The following is a 12,646-nucleotide window of genomic DNA, read 5'->3' on the forward strand; positions in this document are numbered from 1 at the left end:
TGGGAAGCCGAGGAAGGCGGGTCACGAGGTTAGGAGATTGAGACCATCCTGGCTAACACCAGGAACCCCAGTGAAACCCCATCTCTACTAAAAATACAGAAAAATTAGCCGGGCGTGGTGGTGGGTGCCTTTAGTCCCAGCTACTCGGGAGGCTGAGGCAGGAGAATGGCGTGAACCTGGGAGGCAGAGCTTGCAGTTAGCTGAGATCGTGCCACTGCACTCCAGCCTGGGCGACAGAGGGAGACTCTGTCTCAAAAAAAAAAAACAAAAAACAAAAACAAAAAAGGAAACATTGGCATGGGTGACTTTGGGGATTCTAGGAAGAGCCCTGGCACTTTCAACCCAGTTTCCAGTGGGCAGCAGAAGGCTCACTATGGATGACTCTGATTAGAGAAGAAGGAAGTCAAGGAAGAGATGGGGAAGAGGAGGGGGAGTTCCCCAAATGTACCTTGCCCTCTCCCCTGAGAGTGCATGTGTGGCAGGAGGTTAACGTTGATGTGGTGAGTAATGCCCAAAGGCTATAAAGCTAGACAGGGCCCTATGATTATATGATCAGGGGATTTGTGTGCTGTGCCAAGGCTTGGATGGCATACTTTGTTCCAGACAGAAGGGTCCTGTTTATTGTCCTCCTAAGGTACTTTTTTGTTCACTTTGTAACTTTTGCTCCCATGAGCTCAACAAACAGATATTGACCAGCTACTATGTGCTAGTAAGTAAGTGGTAGTTGTTTGGGATACAATAGTGAGTAAAGCATGACTCCTAGCATCTGTTATATGTGCATGCATGCCATGCATGTGACACTGAGGGGGAGAGAGATTAAGTGATATGACAGCATAGAGGCTGGGCACTGCCTAACTTTCCATGTGGAATTCAGAGAGGTCTTTATTTCTCCAAAGCTGAGTTTAAGCTTGGGTGTTCTAGCGACCAGAACTGTAATGGGAATTGTAGGTGCAGATGAACTTTGTGTAGGGTTATGGTTCTTTCTCACAGAACTATTGGCACCCACTGCAACCAGCTACACAATTTTCTTTACAACTCTGCAGCAAGCTAGACAGGTCACAGGCAGTCCAACCTCAGGAGGTTGCCTGTATCATGTTGATGGTGAAGCTGACACCATAGCATGGAAACCAGAGTCCACGGCTCCCACAGCTCAATGCTTAGCTGTTTCAGTATGTTGTCTGAAACTGCATCTTCTAATTCCTGGACTTTTCAGATCTGTACTGACTCAGATCTGGGTGGGGCTTAGTTTGAAGGAGGGAGTCCTTGGTGATGATGTGATTTCCTTGGTCTGTCATAGGTAACTAATCAAACGTACCTTAGACTTTACTCTCTGAGAAACTCATAGCTGAATTCAATGTTTATTCTTATGGACTACTTAGCATTTGACTAGACGGTATGAATCTCTAAGTAAGGTAAGGATTTCTAAGTTCTTTATACCTAGAACTTAAAAGTGGGCATGAATAAATCAAATATGGGTGGTTTTTAGTTGACACTTTATTTTCCTCTTAGGAAAAAATTAGTGACTGATCTTTTAAATTGATTTAGTGCATATACTATGTATTGTGCATATGCACCAAACAAATATTTAGTAAAAGGTTGTCTTGAAGGAATATGCTGATATATTTCAAATAAAAGAACTTAGCAAAAATGAGGAAAATGCCTAACATTCTGATAAGACGGTGAAGGAGGGATGAGCAATGTTTGTTTTGAAAATTATCTGGGAACTTTAAAAAAATCTCTGAGGGTGTATTCTTACTCGTAATTGTTCATCTAGTTACCCTACAGAGTCTTATTAGCTGCTCCAAGATGCACAGCTTTCCATTCTGTGGTGGAAACAAAAGGACCGTAGTAGTGGTTATCTAGCAGAAGAATCGTGATCTTTGAATTCTAATACAAGAAACTTAGAAGTCTCCTAGATATTTCCACTGTCTCAAGGGAGAATCATTAAGTTTATGTCATTTTTTAATGCCTAAAACAAGATTCAAAAAGTTAAGATTCAATTCTCATTGGGTTTCTATTGTTTGGGACTTTGGACAATAGAAAAAAATATGAACAGGTAATTTACATTTTTTTGTGTTACTGGTACCTGACAAGACAAACTTGAGCTTCCCTATTTCCTAGAAACTTGGAGGAAATAATTTCTGTCCAGAATGGCAAATTGGTGTCATATCCCATTTATAAGCATATTTTAATCAAAAGATGCAATAAAGTGTAGTGGTCAAGATCATAGTCTCTAGAGTCGAGTAATCCTTGGTGCATTTACCTGCTTCCTCATTAACCAGTTGTACATTTTTCTCAGAGCCAGTTTCCTAATCTGTAAAGTGGGGGTAAACTGGGATTGCTGTGAAGATTAAATGAAATCTAGCAAAGTGCTTAGCAAAGTGCCTGGTATGTAGAAAGTGTTTAATAAATATTATTCCAGAATATAGATGTCAAAGACAAATGATTTCCTATATAATCATACTGAGTAGCCTGAAACTTTGGTGGCCCTTAAATAAATCCATGAACAAAGGCTCTGCCTACTTTTGGCGTTTGGCCCACCAGCATGTTCTATCAGTTGGCCTGAGCTGGGAAAGAAACGAATTCCTGTGTTGAGTTTTCCTCCAGATGCTTAAAATAGACCATAGCTGAATATTTTGATCATTAACCAGTGATCCTGGGTGGCTCCTCCTTGCTCTGTCAGTAACCGGTGTAGGTCACGTAGTAAGGCATTAAACAAGGTTTTTCCTCCTGAGGTTGTCATGTCAACTCTAAATTCCCAGAGACTTGCCTAGGAGTGGAGAGTTTGTTCTGAGTTACATAACCAGCATTCTCTTTGAGGCTTTGAATGTCTGTCTAACTGACTTCTGACTGCAGGCATGCAAACATTTCCCCTGCCTAGTAGGAATGAATACCCCTTTTCCAAGTATCTGCATTGCAGCGACCCAGGGGCTATCCAAGAGCCAGTTGCTTCCTGACTTAATTTCTGGGAAGACCAATTGCCTACTCAAGACAAATTCCTTCCTCCTTATTCTTCTGTCAGATGAGACTAGCTATTAGGTATTCCCTCTCTAGGACTCTGACCTGACTCTCCTAGAAAAGAAAATGAGGATCCAAGTCCATTCCGTTTAACTGGGGCTATAAACATATGCCACCAGAAAAATCCTGCTATTCTGGCTTATTATAACTTTAGGTTCTCCTTTCTAACACAATACTATCTTTATAACATGTACACACCTTTCCTTGATATTCAGTTGTAGTGTTTATGTGTTCAAAATCCTTCTAATTTAGCCCCAACTAAAGTTCCCAGTATATATTTGCAGGCCCCTTTTACTGCACCATCTTCAGTAAAATGCATATTTCTCTTTCTTCAGCATAGGCTTCACCCTCAGAAGCTTGCTTTTCTCTGGATATTCATTTCCAGCAGGTCTCGGAGTTAATGTACTGTATTGCATCTTTTTCTGTTGGAGACTAGAATGCAGTCAGCAGGTGCAGCTTCTTATAATAACTGCAGATTCAGATTTTTTCTCTCAGTAAAAACTGTTAAATGTCCCCTCAGAGGCTCATTTTAAAATTGAGTAACGAATGGTGGCTTGTTTTTCCTTAGTCCTTGATGTTGGAATCTTAGAGTCTGTCATTGCACATTGCTGCTTACCATTTAGAGTTCAAACCACTAATTCCCAAGTGATAAGAGATTAAGATACAAACCGGAGATAGGCAAATGTACACTTGCAGCTTCCTTGCTTTAATATTTCTGTTTCAGGTGGGATGTCTTCTCCATGGCTATCCAGGTCTGTCCTAGACACCACCTTTGAGAAATGAGATCCTTTCTATCTAATTTAACCTAGATTAGAGGCATCACCAAGAACACCTTCTGAAGGTGAAAACCTTTTACCTTTTCCTTCTGTCCCATACTCTATATTCCTTAACTGCAATCACTACAATGTCCTGTCAATTACACAAAATTAATGTTACTATGACCGACTTTGATAATATTTCTATTTCCAAATTGACAAATTATATTCCTAATCTAATGACATTCATGCAAAGCTAGTAGCTCTGTAGTTATATCAACTTGGCAACAAGGAAAATAAACTTAGTTTAAAAAGACTCAAAAAGTTAAATCACTTTTGTAAAAGACCCAGAAAAAATATATATATAATCATATAACTATTATAATACATAAATATATAAACATGTTATATAAATATAATACATATTTACTATAGATAATAAGTGAAAAGGGTGAAATTGATGGAGTCAGAGCTTGGAAATCTTGTTAGTGTGGTGGGAGGAGAGAAAGGAGAGGAGTATTCAGATTATGAAGAGTTCTGTCAGAGTAGTATGTTCTGAGTTTACAAGTTCAGGGGTGGAACAGAAAGTTCTGGGTGGTAAGTGCAGGAATCTATGGAAATGCTAGGCTGAGTGGAGTAGAAGTAACTAGTTTTAGAGTTCTTGACTTTTTCTTCCTAGAGTTTTAGATTTGCTGATAAGAGAGGAGGAAGGGACATAGAAAAGCTCAGATGACCCAAGTGACAAGCATTTCTTAAATATTTCAGACCCATAAAGGTACAAATAATACTCTAATCCAACCTTATATGCCCCATCCAGCTCAAACACTATTGACACTCTCTAGGTACCCTTTCATGTAGGAGCAAGGGTCACTCTAGAATAAACTTAGATTCTCACAGTGAGATATAGAATCCCTAAAGGTACAGGAGTGATGGCTTGGAAAGAGCACAGTTGGATGACGAGATTGCCAGCTTTATTTTCAGATTCCAGTGTGGCGAGAAGATGGGAAAATGAGCAACTCTTCTTAAGAAAAAGGAGATGGGGAAATGGTGCTTTGGGGAAAGAATTGAGTTCCAACTGAGGAGGGAAAGCAGCAGGAATCTGAGCAGGTTGTGGGTAACGGGCAGTTTATTGAGTAATGATGTTTTCAGAGTACACAAGGAAGAGGTTTGAAAGGACCAACAGAAGGGGAAGGCTGGGTGGGTCGAGGGGAAGCAGCACAGAACCTGGGAGAGACACTGTGTGAGAAGATGAGTAAGCAAGCGTCCTGTTCACAGCATGAAGTACCAGCTTTTGCAGAGACAGGAAGCAGGGTGGGAAGAAACAGCCCAGGGAATTCAAGGACAACCTGCCATGGGGTTTCACTGTATGCCTTTGTTTCATAGTAAGGATTTCACCACAAGGAGTTGATGAGTCAAAGATTCAGGTGCAAGTGATTTATTAAAATAGTGCTCTTAGACGAAACCAGTTAGGGAGTAGGGAAAGCCAGAGTGATGGGTAGATTAGGAATATAAACCAGGTGAGCTAATAATAGGAAAAACATGGTTTGCTGGGGCTTCCAGGAAATAAGCTTCTCTCCTTAACAAGAAGCACTGGTGAAGCTCCAGTTCTTTTCATCTGGGTTTAGTGGTGTGTGAGGTCAGGCCTGAAACATCTACAGCCACTTCATTACCACAAGGGAAGCTAGGTTGTGTGTAAGGTAAACCCACAGGAGGCAAAGCAGAGACGTGAAACCTGGTGACATACATCCTGGGTAGAGCTGGCCGGAGGCTCCCAGAAGCCTCAGTTACGTTTCTCAGAAGATTCCCTTTGTTGTCTAAGCCAGTTCCAGGATGTTGCTCTTATTGCTTGTAACAGAAATTTAAATTCCCAAACACTTTATTTTAATAATGCTGTCATATTTATCTAAATGTTCTTTAATCTTGGAATTGAGAGTAATCAAAAATGACTAATGACATCAAATATTTACGTTTAGCTTCTAACACAGCTGAAATATTTCATAGCAGTACAATGAAATGAGAGAATTTCCTTTCTCTCATTTTCACCGGAATTTTCTCTTCCTTTCACTGAAAAGGAAAGAATTATACATGCACAATATCTCTTCTAATTTATGTCTTCTGATCTTGGAGTTAGTCTCCTTAAAATTTGAGTGTGAGGAGACCTAGGCCCTCCAAACCAATTTTCCCCATGGAATTTAGCGTTTTATTTTATATGCAAAACATTATATCCTAAGTGTGCTTTGTAGATTACATTTCTAATTCCTGTTCATTCTTGTGCTTTTAGTGTTGCATGCTCTTACATAGTTCTGCAAGCTGTCTTTGAAAAGCTTTTTACCTCTTCTTTTTACTGTTCTTTTGTCTTCCCTGTGAATTCCAGAGACGTGACTGCAGAAATAGATGACTGAATACTAAGTATGTATAGGTTCTATTTTCCCACTTTTATTTACTTTTCCGAGGATTCCAAACACGTTTGTTGTTCTTGAGGCATTTGCTTTCTTCTAGAGCTATCTTCTTGCAGTCTTTTTTTATTAAGGTAACTCCAATTCAATTCTTACCCCTTAGTTCCTCCCCACCCCACCACAATTTTCCTCACCTGCCCCCAATTATTTCAATTGTCCTTGTCTCTTATATTCCTATTTTCTTCCTTAGGCTAATTTCAGAGACTACATTGTTTCTCTTTCCCTTTTGGAATTTGAGGGTGGCCCGTGGTAGTTTTAATCTGTTTGGCAAATTCTCGTAATCTTTTCTCATAAGGATCCTACTCCTTTCTCCCTCAACTCAAGCAGCCTCAAGGTCGTCTTGCCTCCTCCTTTCTTCTTGGAACCAAGCAGCATACTTTACTTTTCACTTCTTCCTGCTTGCTACCTTAACTCCTCTATTGTTTCTCTTCTGCTTCTAAGTTGGTTTCATCCGAGTGACTCGCATTTACCAAGTATTGCCTACGAGCTCTGTAGTTTGTGTGCTGCCTGTATAATATAAAAGGTAATCCACATAACTGAGCTGAGGTATTGGGTTGGTATTCTCATTTTAGAAGAAAGTTGAGATATGCTACAGTTTAGGAAATAAGACAAGTAATCTAGATTTGACTTCTGTGTTGCTATTTATATTAGTCATCTAATTCATACAAGAATGTATACTTGTGAGTTACATAGATCTGATTTTTATAGTAGGGAAATGAATATTAACATGAAGATTAAACAGTCTGACTTTAAAATGGTATATAAATGAGTTTGAAAGAGAAAATACCTGATTTCATTTTCTGTTCTGTTGTAGTAGGAGGGTTAGTCTTTCGAAAACAGGTCTGAAATAGCATGATACCTGGAAACCATGATTACTGGAACCTGTAAATATTTTACCATCCAGGGTTCAAGCTCCTACCCCTTATTCTCCTGACAGTACGCTGAGACAAACATTTTATTGACTAACATCTCTCTCAACATTTTCCCCTGCTAACTGCACTTTGATTGGTTCAAATTCCATGTGGGGATTCTTTGATTCTGACAATCCAAGACATTCAGTTCTCTTCAAGTCAAGTAATCGACTTTTTTGAATTCGTTTTCAGTTTCATTTTGTTTTCCCCAATTCAAGTTGGGAACACTTCGTTTTCCCGAATTCAAGTTGGGAACACTTCCTTGGTATTTCCTTGCTGTATGGACTTTAGCAAATGCTACTTTACTCTCCTTCCAGCTACTCAGGAGGCTGAGGCAGGAGAATCGCTTGAACCCGGGAGGCGGAGGTTACAGTGAGCCTTTTCCTAGTTTTATTGTTGGAAGCCTAACTCACAGGAGAGATTATGCAATACAGTCCTGAAGTCAAGGGAGGAGACGTAGGAAGGGAGAGGAGAAAAGAAGTTCCTTGAGGGCATTTACTAGAAATGCCTCCTGGTGCTGCTTTTTCTGTTCTGGGCTAGCTGTCTCCTTGACAACAGCACACACTAATAGGAAATAAAAAAAATCCTGGACTTGGTATGCTCTGTTGTCTTTTGTGGAGAAGTCAGAGCATCTTCTTTTTCTTCTCCACCCATGCCCCACCTCTCTGTTGCTTGTTTAGGCAAAAAAGTAAAATATTTCTTCCCCTTATTTGGCATTCAACTGCTTAATTCAGTTATGTCTTGGTTCTGAGTATTCTGTATCAACTTTTCCTGGAATGTGGAAAGTTTAGATCAACAGATTCAATTCTGTCTTCATTTTAGAAAAGTTTTCTTATATTTTATTGTATCAACTCCTTGATTTGATGAGTTCTTGACTTCAGGGGCCAATATCAATTATCCTAATACTGTGTCATTTATGTGCTATAATGTAACCTCATCTAATTGCATTCAATTTATGTTCTATAGCTCAGCCTCATCTAGTGCATTCATCTCTTTCATCTGAATTCATGAAGATATCACAAATCTTCCTCTACTTTGGCTTTCAGTGATATCACTTCTGTACTTTGCTAGCTCTACATTCTTATTATTATCTCTAGAAATTTTAGTCCATATTTTGTTTCCTCATATCTACAATCCTCTTCTCATCCTATCATTTTGTTTAGCTTGTTTTTGAGTACTTGTTTTGTTGTGTACATATTCTGGGCATTAATTTCTAATATAAAACAAATAATTATTTTGTATATTTTTTTCTAGATGGTATAGACCTAATATAAGTGAAGGTTTCCTTTCTGTTCTTTGAACTGTTTTATTCCAGGTTGGGCTTTATTTTTTGGTCATTTGCATGCCATTCCTGTACCCCACCTCTTTTGGATTATAGTGTATATTATGTAGCATGTCAGTTTTTTATTTTGCCCAGTTAGTGGCCAGGTAATTAAATCAGTTCTGACATAGTAGGTACGAGATGGGCTCTTGATTTTTTTTTCTCATTTTGTCTGAGACCTATAATCCATTATTGCAACCACCATCGCCACCACCTCACAGCAGGTAACTCTGGTGGTTGGGTATTTTGTATTCTCTCATTTGCTTAGGCTGAGTTATTGGCAGGGGTGGAAATAAATTTTTTGTTAGATAATTGAATTGACTCATTTTTGGACCTACTGAATATCACATTCCAATGTTTATAGCATTTAGTTGGTGGTGTGTATACGCGTGTGTAGTGTTCTAAAGGGGAATGCACTGGTGTTTTGAGTGGCTTCTCCCTGTTCAATGTATCATTGTATAAGCTGTGCTCCCATTGTCATGTCAATGCCATTGTTTATGTTCCCATTTGTTTCCTACTACTTCCCAGCCAAGAAAGAAAGAGGAAAGATTTCTCTCCAAATGTAGGCATTGTGTTACTTTCCTCGGGATCCTTTAACAAACTACCGCAAATATGGTGGCTTAAATTAAGAAAAACATATCCTCTCAGTTGAAGGCTAGAAGTCCAAAATCAAGGTGTTGGCAGGCCCACACTTCTGAAGATTCTAGGGGAGAATCCTTCCTTGCTCTGCCAACTTCTGGCGACTCCTGGTGTTCCTTGCCTTGTGTCAATATAATTTCAGTCTCTGCCACCGTCTGTGTCTCCTTTCATACCTCTCATAGGACTTAGGACACAGCCTAATCCAGTATGATTTCATCTCAATCTTTACCTTAATTACATCTACAAAGACCTATTTTCAAATAAGCTCCCATTCTGAGGTTCTAGGTGGATATGAAATTCTGAAGAACAACTAGTCAATCCACTACAAATATATTAGAAAGAGCTTTCAGGGCTTCAGCAACACACCACAAATCTACTGTGTCTGAGAGTGAGCTTCACCTCCATACTAATGGTCTGTTCTGCAGACCCCTAATCTCTCTAAATCTGGTAAGTTGCTCCTTCAGCCCAGGATGATAGGGTACTTGTCCATGTTGCTAGTCTTGGGGGTACGGCATCATTCTTGTTAGTTTCACTTAACCCTGCCTACAGCTGTATAAATAGTCACATTAGTAAACTATTGATGATTACCACAATACGTTGTCATATTTGCTGCCTGAGTAGGATTACTGGTTGATTTTGCATCCTTGCCTTATAATTGATTTTTACAGGGACTATTTCTAATGTTTCCCCATTGAAGATTCTGTCTGTTTTTATAGGGTTTTCAGACATATTCTTTGTCACATTAAAGCCTTTTACTCATCAATGAGGAATTTGCAATTACTTTGTACATTATCTATTTTTTTCTGCATGTATTCAGATGATTGGTTTTTCAACTGTAATCTGCTGAATATGCTTTTAGCCTGGGTTTTCTAGAAAACAGAACCTGAAGCAAGGATTAAAATGCTGATGCTTTATTTGGGAGGTAAAAACTCAGGGCTGTGAGAGAGAAGGAAAGCAGAAGCAAGACAAGGGAAGATGGGCAGCTTTGTAAAGGGACAGATTACCATGCTGGCTACTGCTTCACGAGTAGTCAGAAAGAGACCCAGCATTCTCTTGGTCGTAGCATTCATCAGTGTGAAGGACTTTTCTGAATGGGAATGTAGAAATCTGTGCCTCAAAGTCCTCCACGGGAGGAAAGAAGATGGGGGGATTCATCTGCCGAGATCTAGTCGTTCCTGTTGGTTAAAATTTACCTCACAGGAAATAAACAGTTCCATATATCCCAATGTCATCATCTAGTCCCTTTAATAGCAGCTCAGGGTGCTGAGTCCCATGCTCTGCTGTATAGAGTTCCATTCCATTCCAGAAGTATCAGGAGGGACCAGACACTCCAGGTACGTGCCTGGTTGGCTCAGCTCTGGGTGGTGGCCAAGGAGGAAGGCTTGGCACTCTTGGGGCAAATGACTCAACAGAGCCTCACAGTGACAGTTAAGGTCAGTGACACATTTGAGCCAAGGGAATCTGAGGTACACAAGACTTCGGTCTGATACATGTGATAAATCACATTTATAAATTTTCTAATGCTAAATCTTCTTTGGATTCCTGGAGAAAACCCAACTTGGTCACTGTGGCAGTCATGAAAATGTGGGCTCACATCTCCCGCTGTGGGGAGTGTGGGCGATTGCAGCCCCAGGTGCCGCTGTCTTGATCATCACCACCTTTGTGTCATGGCCATGACTGATCTCAGCTGATGCTCCACTGATTATTCATTCCCTCAGTGACTGAGCACAGTGGCAAGGCTAACAAGGGACTCCTCTAATGGATGACTTTGGTGCAAGGGTTCCCCAGTCATCTGACAAAACTTTCTTAGAACTGCTGCAAGCCTGACGTTCCTTTCACTCCATTTCTGCCCTTCCTCTCTCCTTTAACATCACAGTTGGAAAGTTCTCCTGACTTCTGCTTTCCCCCTTTATCCTTCACAGGAATTTTCCTCACTAACATCCCTTGAGCATCATGTCCCATCTCGGTGTCTGCTTCCTGTAGAACGTGATTAGCACAGTCATAATACATTATCTGTTTTAATATTGTTAGATTTGGTTTACAACATTTTGTCCAGATTTTCATATCTCTTTTCCTGAGTGAAATAGATTATCTTCTGTCCTCATACAGTCTTTGCCTGGGTTTAAATAATGCTCTCCTTGAAGTTTGGTAGAATTTGTCTGGAAAGCCATCTGGGCCTGCTCGAGCTCTCCCTCTCTCTCCCTCTCTCTCCCTCTGTGCGTGTGTGTGAAGGTTTTAAACTGCTATCCAATTTCTTTAATAATTATAGGACTCTTTAAGATTTCTATTTTGTGTGTAAGTCAGTTAAGGAAAGATTCTCAGAAAACCATTTTTAAATCCACTGGCAGAATGTTGCTGATACTATTATCTTTTCACATCTCTGCTTTATCTGTAGTTATGCCAACTTTTTCAACATACTACATTTTCTCACTTAATTTTGCCAGAAGTTTGTCTATTGCCAATTTGTAGTCTTGTTAATCAATTTTTGACTTTAACCTTTTCCATTGTATATTTTTTTTTCTATTTTATTTCCACGATTATATTTTCCTGCTACTTTTTTGAATTTTTCTTTTTTTGAGACAGAGTCTCACTCTGTCACACAGGCTGGAGTGCAATGGCATGATCTCGGCTCACTGTAACCTCCACCTCCCAGGTTCAAGCAATTCTCCTGCCTCAGCCTCCCAAGTATCTGGGATTACAGGCATCCGCCACCATGCCTGGCTAACTTTTGTGTTTTTAGTAAAGACAGGGTTTCACCACGTTGGCCAGGCTGGTCTTGAACTCCTGACCTCAGGTGACCTCAGGTGAGCCACTGTGCCCAGCCCTTTTTAAAAAAATTTTTCTAACTTAGATTTTATACTCATTTAATATCTGCTTACCTTTATTTCTTTTTAATACAAATGTTTGACTAAATTCTCCTTAAAACTGCTTTTATTGTATTCTACCTCTTTGTATATGTTGTGCTTTTTCATTTGGTTCTGAGTAATAACCATTTTTATTTTAGAATAATTTTAGAGTTACAGAAAAGTTGTGAAGATATTATAAGAGTTCTTGTTGGCCAGGCGTGGTGGCTCACGCCTGTAATCCCAGTAATTTGGGAGGCCGAGATGGGTGGATCATGAGGTCAGGAGTTCGAGACCAGCCTGGCCAACATGGTGAAACCCCATCTCTACTAAAAATACAAAAATTAGCCGGGCATGGTGGCAGGCGCCTGTAATCCCAGCTACTCGGGAGGCTGAGGCAGGAGAATCACTTGAAACCAGAAGGCAGAGGTTGCAGTCCGCCAAGATCACGCCACTGCACTTCAGTCTGGGCAATAAGAGTGAAACTCTGTCTCAGAAAAAAAAGAGTTCTTGTTAACTTTTCCCAGCTTCCCCTATGTTAACATCTTATATACATGGTTCATTTGTCAAAACTTAAGAAATTATCATGGTACAATACTACTAACTAAACTACAGATTCTATTTGAAGGTCACCAGTTTTTCCAGTAACTTCCTTTTTCTATTTCAGGATCCAATCCAGAGTACCACAATGCATTTAGTAGTT

The 12,646-nt window shown here is 39.8% G+C and overlaps 1 protein-coding gene across 2 annotated transcripts in view; it reads left to right on the forward strand.

The window, feature by feature from the left end:
• The window catches only part of HHLA2 (HHLA2 member of B7 family), a 140,439-nt gene that overhangs the window by 63,839 nt on the left and 63,954 nt on the right, over window positions 1-12,646 (forward strand). Inside the window, exon 1 of one of the 2 annotated variants that reach the window (XM_054483601.2) lies at window positions 1,333-1,412. The exons of the other annotated variant lie outside the window; for it this stretch is intronic. The gene's annotated coding sequence lies outside the window, so the exon portion shown is untranslated. Of the gene's footprint in view, window positions 1-1,332; window positions 1,413-12,646 lie in introns of those variants that run through there. 2 annotated transcript variants of the gene reach the window in all.

This window comes from Pongo pygmaeus, chromosome 2 (assembly GCF_028885625.2).
Source record: "Pongo pygmaeus isolate AG05252 chromosome 2, NHGRI_mPonPyg2-v2.0_pri, whole genome shotgun sequence".
Lineage (NCBI taxonomy): Eukaryota > Metazoa > Chordata > Mammalia > Primates > Hominidae > Pongo > Pongo pygmaeus.